We start from the raw sequence: 15,987 nt of genomic DNA on the forward strand, positions 1-15,987 counted from the left end.
GAACTCTACTTTCTGCTCAAGTTTTCTGTAAACCTAAAACTGCTCTAAAAATACATAGTTTATTAATTTTTTAAAGTGTTAATAGAACTTTATGAAAAATATTTTAAAAGCTAAATCTGACCCATAAAGTTTAAATTATATTCAAAATGGAAGATGAGCTATCTCCTCAGTTAGACAAGCCTTTCTACGAAAGTCTTATTAAAATGAATATACTTGAAAAAAATGTAACCTTGGTGTACATTATAGTCCTAAATGATGTAAACACTCTTCAGAGAACAGCTGATCTTATCCATTAGCACCCACGCAAGAGAAGGTTAAGAAAAGGCTCCATTAGAAAGAAAAAGAATGAATACTTAGTAATGAAGAAATACTATTTTGGTCTGCATTGGGGTAGCTTATGCTCTAAATTCTAAATATCACACCCAAGCAGAACCTAGCCTGAAGCATGAATTGACATTGGATTTTCCGGTCAACTACTCCACCAAAGAGAACCCTGAATTGGCCAAGATAATGTAACAATCCTATCAAATAGGTAGTTATTCCCACTTTACAGATAAGGACACAAGTGTTAAGTGATCATGCAGATAATGGTACAGCCAGAACACAATCTTGGAGTCTTCAAACTCCCAGGCTAGTGGGTCAAATAATCTGTTTTTAAGCCTTATCTCTGACAAGTAAAATTCTCTTTGAATTTGTTATACAAATAATTATAAGAAAGGAGAATGAGAGCTTTACTTATTACACACATAAATAATGAAAGTTAACACTATGATAAGACATGTCTAAAAAGAGCAACACTTCTTATAGAATTTAAAGACAATTCTTAAATTGTCTCTAGAAAGTAATCCAAGCAGTCAGAAACTGTCTGTCTTAACAAGTTCATTGATATTCTATCAAAAAAACCCCAAAAACCGGCAACATTACCTTGGCCAGGTAGCTCCGTTGGTTGGAGTATTGTCCCTTACACGGAAAGGTTGCAGGTTCGATTAGATCAGGGCACGTATGGGTAGCAACAGATCGATGTTTCTCTCTCACATCGAGGTTTCTTTTTCTCTCTCTCCCTTTCCCTCCCTCTCTCTAAAATCAATAAACATATCCTCAAGTGAGGATTAAAAAAAAAAAAAAAGAACACATCTTCAATATTGTTTGCTGTTTCATCATGGACATTAAGTGAAATCAGGTTTTTTTTCCTGTGAGTGTACTGAATACAATGACTACTAGTGTACGTGCAAAAGCCACTAAATAAAAAAAAACCAACCACACACAAATAATATTATGAAAGTAGTTTTGATCTCAAAAAAAAAAACAACAAAAAAAAACCCTTAAAGGATCTCAGGAAACCCCAGGGGTCTGCTGGACAATACTCTAAGAATTGCTAACCACAACTCAAACAGAAGTACCAGTGAGCAACCCATCCATGGGAACAATACAAAACACCAAAAACAACCCCTGCCCCACTTGCCAAAGGAGCAATGGGGCTTAAATGAAACTGTTTGCTGTGTTTTAGGAATGGAGTAGTTGACATCAATGCAAGATGGGCCCTGGCATCATAGGTATATAAACAGCAAGCTTAAAAAAAAAATGGGTTGGGGGGGAGTTGCAATAATTCCTACCTGTCCAAGTGACAGGCACACATTGAGGTTTCATTTAATGAGGTAGCTAGACTTCTCCCCAGAATGAAAGTTTAAGTGGGAAAACGTAAATCCTGTTAACTGAAAAGCTACATTTCTAAACAGTATGCATATTATGATTAAAATATTAAAAGCATATATGCAGCTTTATTTGTATGTGCCTGGACACAAATATGAGGATATTTACAACATTGTTTTCTATCTTTAGATTCTGCAAACAATCTATGCCTATCATTAGGAGATTAATTAAATAAATAACATCCATAGCCTAGAATACTACTATACGCACCTTAAAAACATGAGGCAGATATAAACATATTCACATGGAGTGAGAAAAGCAAGATACAGAGCTATTGTGTATAATTTGCTCCTACCTGTGGAAGGAATAAAAGAGAGAATATGTTTGCATGCATACACATAAATCACTCTGAAAAGGTAAGTGAGAAATAGGTAGCCAGCTGTCCCTGAGGAAGAGAGCTCAGAGGACAAGGTGAGGAGAAGCCTTTCCACTTGCTACATACGGTTTTGTACTGATTAATTTAAACCTTTTTTCTAAAATACCACTTTTACAATAAAGAAAACTAGAGTCTGAAGCTGAAAAACAAAACTAATATATTCTTGCTACAAGTCTATGGTTAAGACTCACATTCATCTTTCCTAGCGAAAGGGGAAGCAGTTTAATCCAGAGACAGTAGGGGTCTTCTCTGTCCCCCACCTCCAGTCTGATTCTTCATTATGTGGAAAATATTCTCAGTGGGTATAAAAGAATGGCACTCTCATTGTAAAACTTAGGGTAAACTGAGGTAGAAGTCTATGGAATCACATAGCTGCATATAGGCACTTCTGACCCTGGACACCTGGGATATTTCTGCAGAAACAAAACTTTTTCTTTTTTAATTAATAAACTTTACTTTTTAAAGCAGTTTTAGGTTCAAAGCAAAATTAAGAGGAAAGTACAGAGTTCCCATAAACCCTGTTCCTTAACAGGCACAACCTCCCCCACAACGGACATGTGGAACTACAGTGGTACATTGGAGAAACAGGAATCTTAGATGGCTCCATGAGTCTTCAACATAGTAATTAGGACCCTAAACTGTCCCACATGCTTACACCCACTCTTACTGATGCACTCTAATGCAAAGAAACAATAACACATGGAATTGAGAATAAATATTGACATTTAGCTTCAGAATGCTTCAATTATTCTACATGTCCCTATGAATTAGACAGTTACCATACTAATTATGTTTTAGTTTGGTTAATGTTTCAATAAATTTGCTTTTCCTAAACATATTGATTTTTTTAAAAAGGCCCAGATACAAAACGAATTTGTCAGGCAGTCAGTCTGAGATTAAATATTTATTGTGTATAAACCACAAGTAGAAAAGAATTCAAAGACTGACGATTTTAATGCTAACTTGATGCAATATTGCACTTGAGTTTCTAGGAGAGGTAATTACACAGCTAACATCTGGGTTTTGAGGTTTTGAGGATTACATTTGGGTGGATCGAGGGGGGAGAGTAGGGAAAAACAAAGTAAAAGTTTAATGTTTTTAGATTCTATCAGAAAAGGTGCTTGCTAAACAGCCAAACAAAATAAACATTAGAAAAGATTCAAAAAACATGCACTTTAGGAAGCTTTCACCTAAGCAGATACTCAAATTCAGACTCAAATCCTCTAATTCTTGTAACAAGAATGAGAGGTCAGCACACCGCAAACTAATAAAATCAATCAACAGAGCGGGAAAACAGGTGGTTAACACCAGACAAGGCAGGGTTTTCCTAAATTGGGTTTACCTTCGATAATCTAAATCAGTTTTCAGAAATGGCTCCTACAAAAACTACCCAAACATCCCCCTAATAATTTGCACTCCTCCACAATGGGGAAGCCATTTATTTACCAGAAGGTTTACTTTCTCTTTCAAGCATTGCTGGCTTCCTCCTGCCGCACGTAAGGCTAAGAAACAACTGGAAGGCCTTTCCTTCCTGCCTTCTCTGATCCAGAGCTGGAGAGCTGGTGCGCAGAACCTATTTTGTAAAGAAGCTGAGTGCTGCTTCTTTACCAAAAGGCTATTTTGAATACAGATTCATTTGCAAACAAAAGTTACAGGACAGGAAAATAGCTCTACTCCTCCAATGAAAACACACACTCGTACAAATACACACATGTACACACACACAGATGAGAAAGAACAAATCACATCCCAGCCTCACATTCACTCCGCCTCACCCCCAAACTGTACGCTGTCCCACCCTCCTTGCCTGACTCCTCTACTCCTCAAACTTTCAATATCATCTGCACTTTTCGTGTCATAAAGAACTCCAAGGGACTGCTCAAATTTCTAAGTGTTAATATATTTTTAATGTGTTGAATATTGCTTAAAACAAATTAGCTTCAATCATAGGTTTTGGAAGAGGCAGAGAGACTTCTCATGGGGATATCAGTGTAAACAGGAATTTTCGGTTTGCTTTGCCTATTTTTTACGTGGTGGCCTCTGTCTCCTCCACCACAATGTAAATCCCCCTGGTCCCTCTTCATTTAGTTGTTTTCTATTAGGTTAGAATTTCTCAATTACTCCCCCTTTCCTTTATTTTGGGTCACTAATGGCTACCATGAATCCTACCTTCCCTGACTTTGTAGTTAGATAGATAATGCAGTTTTTAATAATATGAATTATTAGCACTCAAATGTTAGCTATTTGCCAGGCACTGTGCAAAGTACTTTGAATACATTATCTTGCTTGATCTTCAGAACTCCCCTCCAATTTGACCTGGTACCCACATTTTTTGGATCAACTGAAACCCAGAGAAGTTAAAGTAACTGACCCCAAGGTCTAAGAGGTGGTGGATCAGGATTAAAGCCCAAGGAATCTGACCTCCTAGCCCATTCTTTTACCTTCTATAGCAACTGTGGACCATGAAACCATCAAACACACCACCCAAGTGTTTTGACACTACAATAGTTACATTAGGAAAGCTCAAAATATAAGTTCCTCATCCAATGCAGTTAAAAAGTCAAAGGTCAGGTAAAAGTTCACTGATTAGAAATGTCCTTTATTCTTGTGGATGGAGGTAGCAGGAAGAAAAACCAGATAATCCAAACCTTATTTTATGGGGGGGGGGGCCGGGCGCAACAACACAGATTCATCTTCCTTATTGTTCTTTTATTAGACTGTGAAAAAGGAATTTGCAATAAATATGTCCAAGCTAAACTAGTAAGTAGAAAAAACTGCAAAAAATCTGGAGAAACATACAACAAACTCTTAACAGTATATATATAAAATGTACATAGTTTATATTTCTATGAACTCAATTTTTTACAATAGAATGTATTACTTTTTTTACTATATTTTTATTTTTACTGAATTTATTGGGGTGACATTGGTTAATAAAATTATATAGATTTCAAGTGTATAATTCTATAACACATCAGCTGTATGTTGTATTGTGTTCACCACCCAAAGTCAAGTCTCCTTCAGTTACCATTTATCCCCCCTTTCCCCTCTTCTACCTGCCCCCACACCCCTTTCCCTCCGGTAATTACCAAGCATGTATTATTTCTGTAAACAAGACAAAACAACTTATTTTAATGACATTGGAACTCAATTATTAACAGAAGAGAAGGGATAAGAGCTGTAGCTCCTCAGCTTCCTTTCCCCTCAGTTTAGTTCTAAATTAAAACTTCTACTTAGAGTTCCTTGAATGCACTATGCTGTTTTAAGCCTCTTAACACTCCTGTTCCTTCAGCCTGAATGCAACTATTTACCACTCATCTATTCATCCTACAAAACCCTACTCAGGGGTTCCCACCTGATAAAGACCCTGTATGACAAAGACTTTTCTCACCCCTGAAGAGAATATAAGAACTTAGACTTATGGAGTTCTTACTGTGCACCAGGCATTATGCTAAGCATTTTACCTGCATTATTTCACTGAATCTTCAACAGCCCTGGGAGACAGGTACTATTATCCTCTCCTTTTACAGATAAGAAAATTGAGGCTTAGATTCTGACTAGGAAGTGGCAGACCCAGGATCCAACCCCAGATCTGTATGACTCCAGAGTTTGAAGTTTAAACCACTAGTCTGTCATTTACTCTACCTGAAGTCAATACTGACACAGCACACACACACCCGTCCCCGCAATGATGCCCCCAGTTCCGTGAAAACAGGGACCATGTTTCATTATCCTTGGATCCAGCCTAGCACAATAACTGGCTCTCAATATATAATATGTTTGCCTATCTGAACTAAGAGTTGTGATAATCCTAACATGATACATGAGAACTGACCATAATAGAAATTCATTCTTGCCCGACCAGGCGTGGCTCAGCAGTTGAGCATCGACCTAGGATCCAGGCAATCAGGGTTCGATTCCTGGTCATGGCACATGCCCGGGTTGCGGGCTGCAGCTGATCAATGACTCATCATTGATGTTTCTATCTCTCTCTCCCTCCCTCTCCTTTCTTCTCTCTGAAATCAATAAAGAAAAGAAAAAAAATTCATTCTTCCATATGCTATTCCCTTTAAAAACTGGAGACATTCCAAACAATTTACCACCAAAGTACCATCTGGCCATACTGGCCAAAGTGCACCATAGTAAGCCAAGGTTCCTAGCAACAAATTAATAACCCCAACATTAATTTTTTTCACCATAACCAACAAAGACTGAAACAACCCAGCAATGCCATCCTGCTGGACCCCACCAAGGCTGCTCCAGGACACCAGAGGTTTTTCAGGATTTGGGGATGTCCTTCAAGAGCTCTTTGGCTGATTTTTATGAATGACCCAAAAATTATAGTAAAATTTTTAAAATATGGAAGACATAAAATGTGAGTGGTCAATTTGTAGTCAATTAAAAATCCTTTAAAAACATCTCTGCACTTAAACCACACAAACCTGATAAATCAGGACACCTTTCTTTGGGTGCTGGCCCAGTTTATAAGGTCAGTCTCAACGACAACTCTACTAGGGCAGAGGCCACATGCACTGATATACTTTGTACAAATTAACCAACGCCAGACACATGCCTGCCACATAGTAGACACTCCATAATTAAACATCAGTACTTAGCCTCAAACATTTTTAAAAGCTTCCATTACAAAAGGACTGAAATTCCTTGGTCTATATTCAAGACATCTTTTAAGTAGGTACTTCTCCCCTTCCTAATCTACCAGGATTTTGTGCTATGTCACCGTACCTCCTCACCCCAAATTCTTTAACCTATCAAAGCCCAATCATTATTTGGGACCCAGATGAAATCTCTCCTTTGGCAAGAACACTTCCTACACAACTCCATGCCTCGTAACCTCTCCTTCCTCTAAAGACCTCTAGCACTTAGTACAGCACTGTCCAATAGAACTTTCCATGACAATGGAAATGTTCTTTACCTGTACTATATTTTTTTATATAAAATAGCTAATTTATTGAATATCAGACAATGTCCCACCATCATCTTTGAAGACATGTTGCATTGTATGGGTAAAGCATTAATCAAGTTGCCTCAGTCAACTGCAAGTTCTATAAACAATTCATATTACGACTCACAGCAACTTTCACTAAGTTGCAAAAAGTAAATGTTTGTTCATTTGTACACCACCTCTGAGAACCTATAAGGTAAAAAGGTGCTGAACTCAGTGTCTGAAATGAGGGTCACTATCTCTGCCCCATCTCCCATCTGAATGTCAAAACATGCAGAGTCAAGGAGGAGAAAGCTACTTTCTGGAAACACAAATGACCACTAATCCAGCCACAAGGCACTTTGGTTGAAATGACATTTAGGTCACAACTGCCCTTCATCTACAAGCTTACCTAAATAAATAACTCTTTCTATTAGCAAATATAGCTAAATCCTGACGATAAATTACACCGAGGAAAAAGTCAGTTACTTCCCAAGTTAGAGCAGTTAGAAAAATAACCTAAGCAAACCCCATTTGTACTTTTTTCTCCTGTTTAGTACACATCTCCCAGGAGTCTTACAGCCTATTGGGGGTATTTCACTGTCCAGGTATATGTTAAAATTTCACCGACAGTTTTCCCAGCAGGGTCTACACTCAACTCTAAATCAGGACCAAATACTTAAGTACAGATGGTCAAAAGAACACAAAATATACAGAAGGTATGAGTTGCACCACTATGGCACTCCACTGCCTTGAGCAAGTGTCTTGTTCCTTTGGCCTCAATTTCCTTATCTACAAAATAGGATTCAGTTATATGAACTATCTATACCCCTTGTGGGTCAAGTCATAACCGTGGATATTTCTAGATGGTTATTCTTCCCAACAGAGGTACATATAAAAATATAAGGTTCGTAAATTTGCTAGTGGGTTTTTTGTGATGGATGTGCTAACAAATATAGAAACTAAGATCAACTCTCCAACATCTATAATTTTTTTTTCCCCTTTGGTATTGCAGACTTCCTTCCCCCATGCCACTATGCAAACATTTGAGTGTAAATTCTGCTAGTACTCCAGTCTGACACATGCAACAAGGAAACAGATGTGCTGACTCGAGGAACCCAGACATACTTAACCTATAATAAAAACAGAGAATTGGCTGAATCCAGTTATAACAGTCTAAAGCCTCATAGAATAGATTGAGATGGTTTACTATTCTGATTGATTCAAGCCAGTGTTTTATGGGCACAGCTGACCAAAGTTACAGCCCATACACAGAATAAATATACCCTTTAATAAAACCAGCAGATGCACATTATACCCATTTTTTGTAAGAAAAAGTGTGTCAATACCATACACCCACTTGATATAACACCGAGGGATGTGTACTAAACATGGAAAAAGCAACTTAGGTGACAGTTTGAATTTTGCTAACTTAAGCCCAACCACACCACCCAAACACAGGTGAAGTCTGCACACAAGCTTCGCCAAGGCCAGCCTGTCTTTGTTTCCCTCTCCTTTGCATTTACCCAAGATCTTGGCTCTGAGACAAAAAACTCCCACTCTCGATTGGTTCATTCTGTCCTATGCAATTAAGCAACACCACAATCCAGTAAACGCCAGGGCTCAATTATTTATCTTCTGGCCGAGCTTACCAGGTGTTTATAAAAGAACAATGTCAAGGAGAAAAGGGGTTTATTTCTCTCCAGAGCGGGCCTGATTTGGGGGGGAGAGGGGGAGGTTAGACAGGGGTTGGAGAGAAGCACGACTTAACCGAGAAAAAGACGCGAGGGAATTTAGAGAGCGTACGTAAGACTGTCAATTTCACTACAGGAAACTTGATTCTTATGCAATTATCCTGCCCACAGCCAACCGGCCCGAGAGACTGTAGGGGGCAGACACCTATTCCTACCTCAAGATGGGCACAGCTGGCTCCTAAAGGGTCGAAAACGGGGCAAGGCCGAGGAAGGTGGGCCGGGGGGCGGGAGGGGGGAGGGAGGCTCTTTCCAACAACACCCCCGCCTCCCCGTGATCTCCGTGGGCTTGACAGTCGCTCCAGTGGCCAGAACGTCCCGGGAGCCCCAGGGAGCAGGAAGTCGGGGGAGGGGCTGTCCCTCACTCCTGACACCCCCACCACAGAGTGCTCTCGCCCCAAGCTGCTCCCCTCCGAGCCCGTTCTCCCTTCCTCGCCGCCTCCCGCGTCTCCGAAGAACGAAACTTCCTTCCAGCGCCCTCTGTCCCTTCAGAGGCCCGCTCCTGTCATCCCCGGGAAGTGTCCCTTCAGAACGACCCTCCGTGTCTCCTCGTGTCCTCCTGCCCCACTCAAGTTTCCTTCCACAACTTCTCCAAACAACCCAGAAGCTCCCGGCCCCTCCGGCGCCCACCGGCGTCCCCAGGCCTGGGAACCGTCGGGAAGGAGGGGGGGCGCGGCCCCACCCTTCACCCCCTTCACCTGTTTCTCCGGCTGAGGCCCGACAGGCCGGGGTGCGCTTGCGCCGGGGTGCGGCCTCGGGCTCCCTCAGGCCGCAGGGTCTCTCCTCGCTGACGCGGAGAAGGAGAGCCGAGCGGGGTTACTCGTCAAGGATCCTGTTCGGGTTCACTCCCTCCGCGGCGACGACGGAACCCCAGGCTCTCCCTCCCAGTCTACGCCGCCGCAGCAGCTCCGGAAACCTCTGAATTACAGCCCCTGCAGCCAATCCCCGCCCAGCCCCGGCCTGGCCAAGACACGCCGTCCTGCATAATTCATGAGACGGCCAGTTTTCTCCTCCACCCAGAGGCCCTGGAGAGTGTACTGTACACCAACTGACCAATGAGAAGAGCCCGTGGGAGAAAGGGCGGAGCCAACACAAGGCCGGGAACGCCCCTTGCTGGCTGTTCCGGACACTTAGTGCTCCTCCCTCCGCAACAGCAGGGGAATTGCCGAGGTCTCGGGCCCAGAAGCCCGGGGGAGGGAGAGAACATGACTGGAATGTCCTGCTAAAAACTCAGCTGAGTTCCTGGCAGTGCGTGACGTCAAGACACTTTAAATGCCCCTGATGCGGCTCTCTTTCGCCAGCTCTCCCTTTTTCCGGTTCTTGAGACCACGTGGCGACTAGGGTGGGAGCCACTTACCACGTGGGAATCAGCCAGTTAGACGGTCCCCAAGTATTGCCAGATCCTCAGGGGGCCCAAGACCTCTCAGTTGGGTTTCTGGGGACAGCAAAAAGAACATGAGTGACTCCCGCCTGCTTTGAACTTGAGTTTCTGCGTGAGATGGGACACACACACCCGGAAATATGACGTGGAAATAGAGTAATTACTAGAGTGCGTGGGGAGAGGGTAGTGGATTTAACCCCGTCCTCCGCTGCGTCGCTTGAAGCATCACACGTCAACCGCTCGAACACTGGCCGGTTCACGAGAATGCAGAAGCCAGTGTATATAGACTGACGCGTACACACGTTATTTTTATGCTTCTGAGTTTAAATACTTGAAATCACCTGTCATTTTTTTTTTTTTCCTGGACAACTTAAGTCGCAAGTTTTACTGCATTGAATGAAGCCAGTCGTTTATAGGAAATGTAGATATTTTACCTTACATAATAGAGGGTGTGCTTGGCATAATGGAATGATGTGTGTGCGTGTGTGTGCGTGCGCGTGCGCGTGCGCGCGCTGATATTATCAGGGCGTGTGTGTGTGTGTTTTAATAACAGCTATTAGTGGTGGTATTTGTTGTGTTCGTTTAGTAAAAGGGGTATAAAGATGAAATCTTAAAAGGGCCCGTTATGTCACCACCCAGATAACTCCCGATGACTTTTTTCTTAATGAAACTAATATACGTTGTGGTTAGAAAATTCAAACAGTTCAGAGAAGTTGAAAATTAAATATAAAAATCTCCCCCCTTCCCCCACCAGTTCTTCTCCCCAAGGATAGCTATTATTATTAAATTCTGGTGAGAAAATCAGTGACTCTTAACTTTTGGTGGTGGGGGGGGGTGTCACAGATCCTGCTGGACTTTGCTGGAGACTATGGATTCTAGCCCTAGAAACATTCAGCATGAGCTTTTACTCACAAATTCTCATGGTTCCCCAGATACCTGAAGCCCAGCTCAAGACTACAGATTTGGACCTTTGGACTGCCTTAATTATATCCAAGTGAGAGATGAGACAGGATAGGACAACTGGTAGGCTCACTGGTGATGGAATTGAGGGTTTCCCATTGCCCTCCTATAGACCCAGTCCAGTGTGAAAATTGCCAAATCTATCTGGGGTGTGTGTGTGTGTCTGTGTGTGTGTGTGTGTGTGTGTGTGTTGATTGCTGTGTCTATCTTTATCTTCACCCACGACAGATATCCCCCAACTTCCACCTCACCAAAAATCTGCTTTAGCTGTGCTATCCCATGCCCTCCTATAACATGGGCTCTAATACTTGTTTAGTTTTTTACTGCTTACAAAGCACTTACACACTCATTACCTTTTTTCTTTCTCACAACAATTATATGTAGGAGACAAGAAAGATCATATTATTTATTGATAGGAAACTAAGGCCAAAAATAGTATGGCAATCTCAGATCATGGAGCTACTCAGAAGTATACCAGCTAAGTTCAGGGCAAGGTTTTGGAACTCCACATCCCAAAATTTTGTTCCATCCACTCAAACCCTGCCTTCCTCCCCTGACTCCTTAGCAGCTGGCTTTTGATTCCCTCACTGTCCTCGCCTGCATTCACACAGAAATTCTACTCCTCAGTTTATCTGTTCCACCTGCAAAACCTCTCCAGCCCAGCCACTGGCCATTCTCCACATTCTGCCTGTCCCCCTTGACTTAAAGATGGCAATTTCTCCTACTTGAACCGATGCTTTGCCCTGAACACCCCCTTCCAGCCTCATCCCCTCTGTCTCACACACCTTAAGTTCCCACACTGAATTTATCACCTTCCTCCAAACATGTCAACATTTCTGTAACTTTGTGCCATTGCAGATCTTCCCTCCACCTGGAATCCCTTCTCTTTCCTCCTTTCCTACCTGAAAAGCATTACTCATCCATCAAAGCCTAGTTCCCGTGTCACTTCCTCCGGCCTTTCTGAGATTCTTCCTAGCAAAGTTAATCTCTTCTGCTGGACTCCCTTAGCAGGTTGTTTCCCCACCTAGTACAGCATTATCTACCTCAGACTGTAATGTATCCATTTATTAGCCTACTTCCTGTTAAATAAAATTAATGATTAACATCTATTAAGTAATTGTTCCAGGAACTGAGCTAAGATTTTTACATAGGTTATCTCATTGGATCCTCACCAGAACCTAGTGAGGTAGGGTACTATTATAATTCTCAGTTTCAACTGAGGACCTGGCTGAGAAAGTGAAAGACTGGTCTAAGGTCCCACAGCTAGAAACTACAGGTTAACTCAGAATGAGAATCGGGTCTGGCTGACTGCAAAGCTTGGACTCTCTGCCCACATGGTTGAAATCACCTAGTATCTAGGTCAGAACTCACCTAAGCCTGATTTAATTAAATATTAATAAACATGTGTTGAATAATCATATCAGCAATAGCTAACACTTATGGAATGTTTACTGTGTACTAGCTAGTGCTCTAAGTATGCAGCATATAACCCTATATTAACTCATTTAATCTTTACAATAGCCCATGAGGATACAGATAGAGAAAACCCAAAGTTAATTGACTTCCCCAATAAAACAGAGCTGGTAAATGGCAGACCCAAGATTCAAATTCAAGTATGTCTACTTCAAGAGTCTGCTCTTCCTTGACTATATCTCCAAGCCTAACTCTCCTCTTGGATCTCCAAAGAAGAGTCTAAAGCAGGGGGAAAAGTGAGGCTCCCTCTCTCCACCCATCAAGTGAATAAAGGCAGCGTGCAGAAGCCCAGTGAGTTTGCGGTGATTTATAAACATGTCCACAAATTCTTTGACACTTCTCCCATCTAAAGGTAAAGTCTAATTCCAATCCTCAATGACTTGCTTCTCATACATAGAATATATTGGAAATGATGCTACATGATTTCTGAGGTTAGGTCTTAAAAGGCAATACAGCTTCCACCTGACTCTCTCCTGGGACATTCACCCTTGGAACTCAGCCACCATGTTGTGAGAAAGCCCAAGCTATATGTAGAGGCCACATCAAGATGTTCTGGCAATAGTCTAGCTAAAGCCCAGCTAACAGGAAACATCAGCTATGAGCGAGCCACCCTCCAGATGTTTCTAGCCGCCAGCCTTCAAGCCACACCAAGAGAGGCCAAATGGAGCAGAGAAGGGCCATTTTGCTGAGACTTACCCAGATTACAAGTTCATGAACGAAATAAATGTTACCATTGCTTTAAGCCACTAATATTTAGGGTGGTTTGTTACGCAGCAATAGGTCACCAGATTAGGTTTCCATTTATCACCTCAGAAAGACTCAGAGGAACGGTAGGGTAGATGAGGAACTGAGACTTATCAGACCTTGTGAAGTTCTAGAAATGTTTTATTTACTTCCTCTTCTCTGGAGGAATTAGTAGTAAACTCTAAATCAAGGAGAAGGAATTGCAAGGAAGAGAAAATTTGAGAACAACATTGGAGGTGGTAAATGGGTAGCAAGTCACTGCAATGACCAAAAGGGTGAGGGGCAACTCGTATGGATGATGGGACCCTCCATGGGGCTCAACAACAGGAAGGTTCCTTCACCCAGGGCTGCCCAACTCCCCTCTCACTAAAGTCACAGAGAAGAGCAGGTTTGTGCAACACAAACGCCTTGGACCTCTACTTTCCTTGTGCAAAAACACTTCTCAGCCCTGGCCAGTCTGCTCAGTGGTTAGAGCACCAGTCTGCAGACGGAAGGGTCCTAGCTTTGATTCTGGCCACGGGCACACATCTGGGTGGCAGGCTTCGTCCAGGAAGGCAACCAATTGATGTGTCTCTTTCACGTCGATGTTTCTCTCTCCCTCTCTCCCTCCCTATCACTCTCTCTGAAAAGCAATGGAAAAAATATCCTCCAGTGAGGATTAAAAAAGAAAAATTAGGAACGCTTCTCAGGCATTATCACATAAACATCTCCCTTTCTTCCTGTCTGAAGAAGGGTTCTCTCAATATTTTCAAGGCTAAGCTCTTTTCCTAGGCTGCTTAAAACATCATTCATACGATGTCATTCTGTTCCTTCAGTGGCTTCCATGAGGCTTAAGATAAAGGAGTTCTCCTCCTTCTTAGCCCAGTTAAGGCCCTACTTCCACCACCAACTTCCCTCCTGCCCAGTAAATTCCAACACCCAGTTCCCACCTCAGGGCCTTGGCATATGCCAGTCTTTTCCCTGCACCAGCTTTGGCATGGTTAGTTTCTTCTCACCACGTTGTCTCACCTGCTCAGAGAGGCCTTATCTAACTACTCCCACCTGTAGTTGCTCTCAGCCCCTTAATCTCTCTCTCTATGCTGTTTCCTGTGGAACTCTTGTAATTCTCATTTTATTTATCTTTTTACAGTTTCTTATCTGTCTTCCTCATTATACTATCAGTTCCAAAAACTGAATCTTGCCTTTTTGTTGTTCCCTTGTCTCCCCAGTGCCTGGGGAACAGGTGCTCAATAAATATGTATTGAATGAATGGAAGTGCTCTTGGTTCCACCCCTCCCCTCTCTGAGTTTTATCAATTCTCCTCTCTCTCCTGACCTTCTCCACTTATTCCCTCCCTTCTGGCTCTGAAAGTACTCCGTCTTTCCTATTTTAACCCTCAAGTTACCCCCCTTCCCCATCATGGCCCCATATCCTCACCCCCATTTGCTCCACCAAAGTGGCTCTGTCTTCTCCTCTCCATAGCACAGTGCTCTTGAAGGCCATTGGGGACCTCCTGCTCTTAAAATTTGATGTCTTCTTCTAGATCATTTTACTTAACTTTGCTGTAGGATCTGGTACTGTTGATCACCCTCACTCCTAGATATTATTTCCTCCCTTGACCATCACAGAGAGGTCAATGGTAGCAAACTGCATTAACCAACTAGAAAACTGATGGGAGCTGAAATGAGACACCCTGGGTTTGAATCCCAGCTCTGACACAGAATAAGTGTGTAACCCTGGGCAAGTTCTTTAACCTCTCTGAGCCTTGGCACCCTCCTCTTCAAATAGAGAATGTAATTTTGACCTTGGTGTTTGTATGAAGTCCTTTTTATTGGAAAATACTTTCATGTTAACTGTGCAGCATGGCAGATGAGGTCCTGGCAGGGCCCACTGCTCAGCCACTTGCACAGCAGTGTAACCTTGGGCCAATTGCTTAACCACTCTGAGCTTCAGTTCTCCTCTCTGTGAAATAGAGACTATGAGACAAACTACCTCCTAGGTTGTCCTGAAGATTAACTGAGATAACCTGCAAAGCATTCAATATGGCATCCAGCACGTTGCAACCCCTCGGTATATGTTAGCTTTTATTATCTTATGTAGAAAAACAAGGTTGTGGGGAGGAGTTATTGGAAGGAAACTGAGATCACTCCCAAATTTGAATAAAGAGTTAAACAACCACACCCTGGGAAGGGCAACTCCGGCAACCTCACCAGAGGGAGTTTATGGAACATCCCACTAAAGCTCTGCCTTTCCCTTGTCATGACTTGACTTGAGGCTGCTAATAAAAATGTTCAGTCTCTAGTCTGTTGGCTAAAAATTCTAAATTGCTGGCAGAGAAGATTTCATTGGCCCAGACAGGACCAGATATCCATCCATGACAAAGCAGCTGTGGACAGGGATGGGGGTCTTGGTCACCCTACAGAGACACAGCCCTGGAAGGAGGGGACAGGGACTTCTGTGAGCAGAGGAACATCCAATACAGGTCAGAATTACCTGAGATAATGTTTATAAAAGTGCCCTGCCTCCTCCCTGACCATCCCACAGGTTACTTTGCTGCTCCTCTAACTTCCATCATCCCCTAAAGGAGGGCACTCAGGCCTTTAATTCTAAATTCCATTCTCTTTTCTTCCTAACTCCCTCCCTTGGCACTCATCTATTCTTAGCATTTCAA

The 15,987-nt window shown here is 42.5% G+C and overlaps 1 protein-coding gene across 3 annotated transcripts in view; it reads right to left on the reverse strand.

The window, feature by feature from the left end:
* STAT3 (signal transducer and activator of transcription 3) overlaps positions 1-9,760 on the reverse strand; it is a 55,017-nt gene extending 45,257 nt beyond the window's left edge. For 2 of the 3 annotated variants that reach the window (XR_014000511.1, XM_081161591.1), the window contains exon 1: positions 9,478-9,719. The gene's annotated coding sequence lies outside the window, so the exon portion shown is untranslated. Of the gene's footprint in view, positions 1-9,477 lie in introns of all 3 variants that reach the window. The other variant, XM_081161590.1, reaches the window with a different exon arrangement.
* Positions 9,761-15,987: the final 6,227 nt, after the last annotated feature.

This window comes from Miniopterus schreibersii (assembly GCF_964146895.1).
Source record: "Miniopterus schreibersii genome assembly, chromosome: 16".
Classification (NCBI taxonomy): domain Eukaryota; kingdom Metazoa; phylum Chordata; class Mammalia; order Chiroptera; family Miniopteridae; genus Miniopterus; species Miniopterus schreibersii.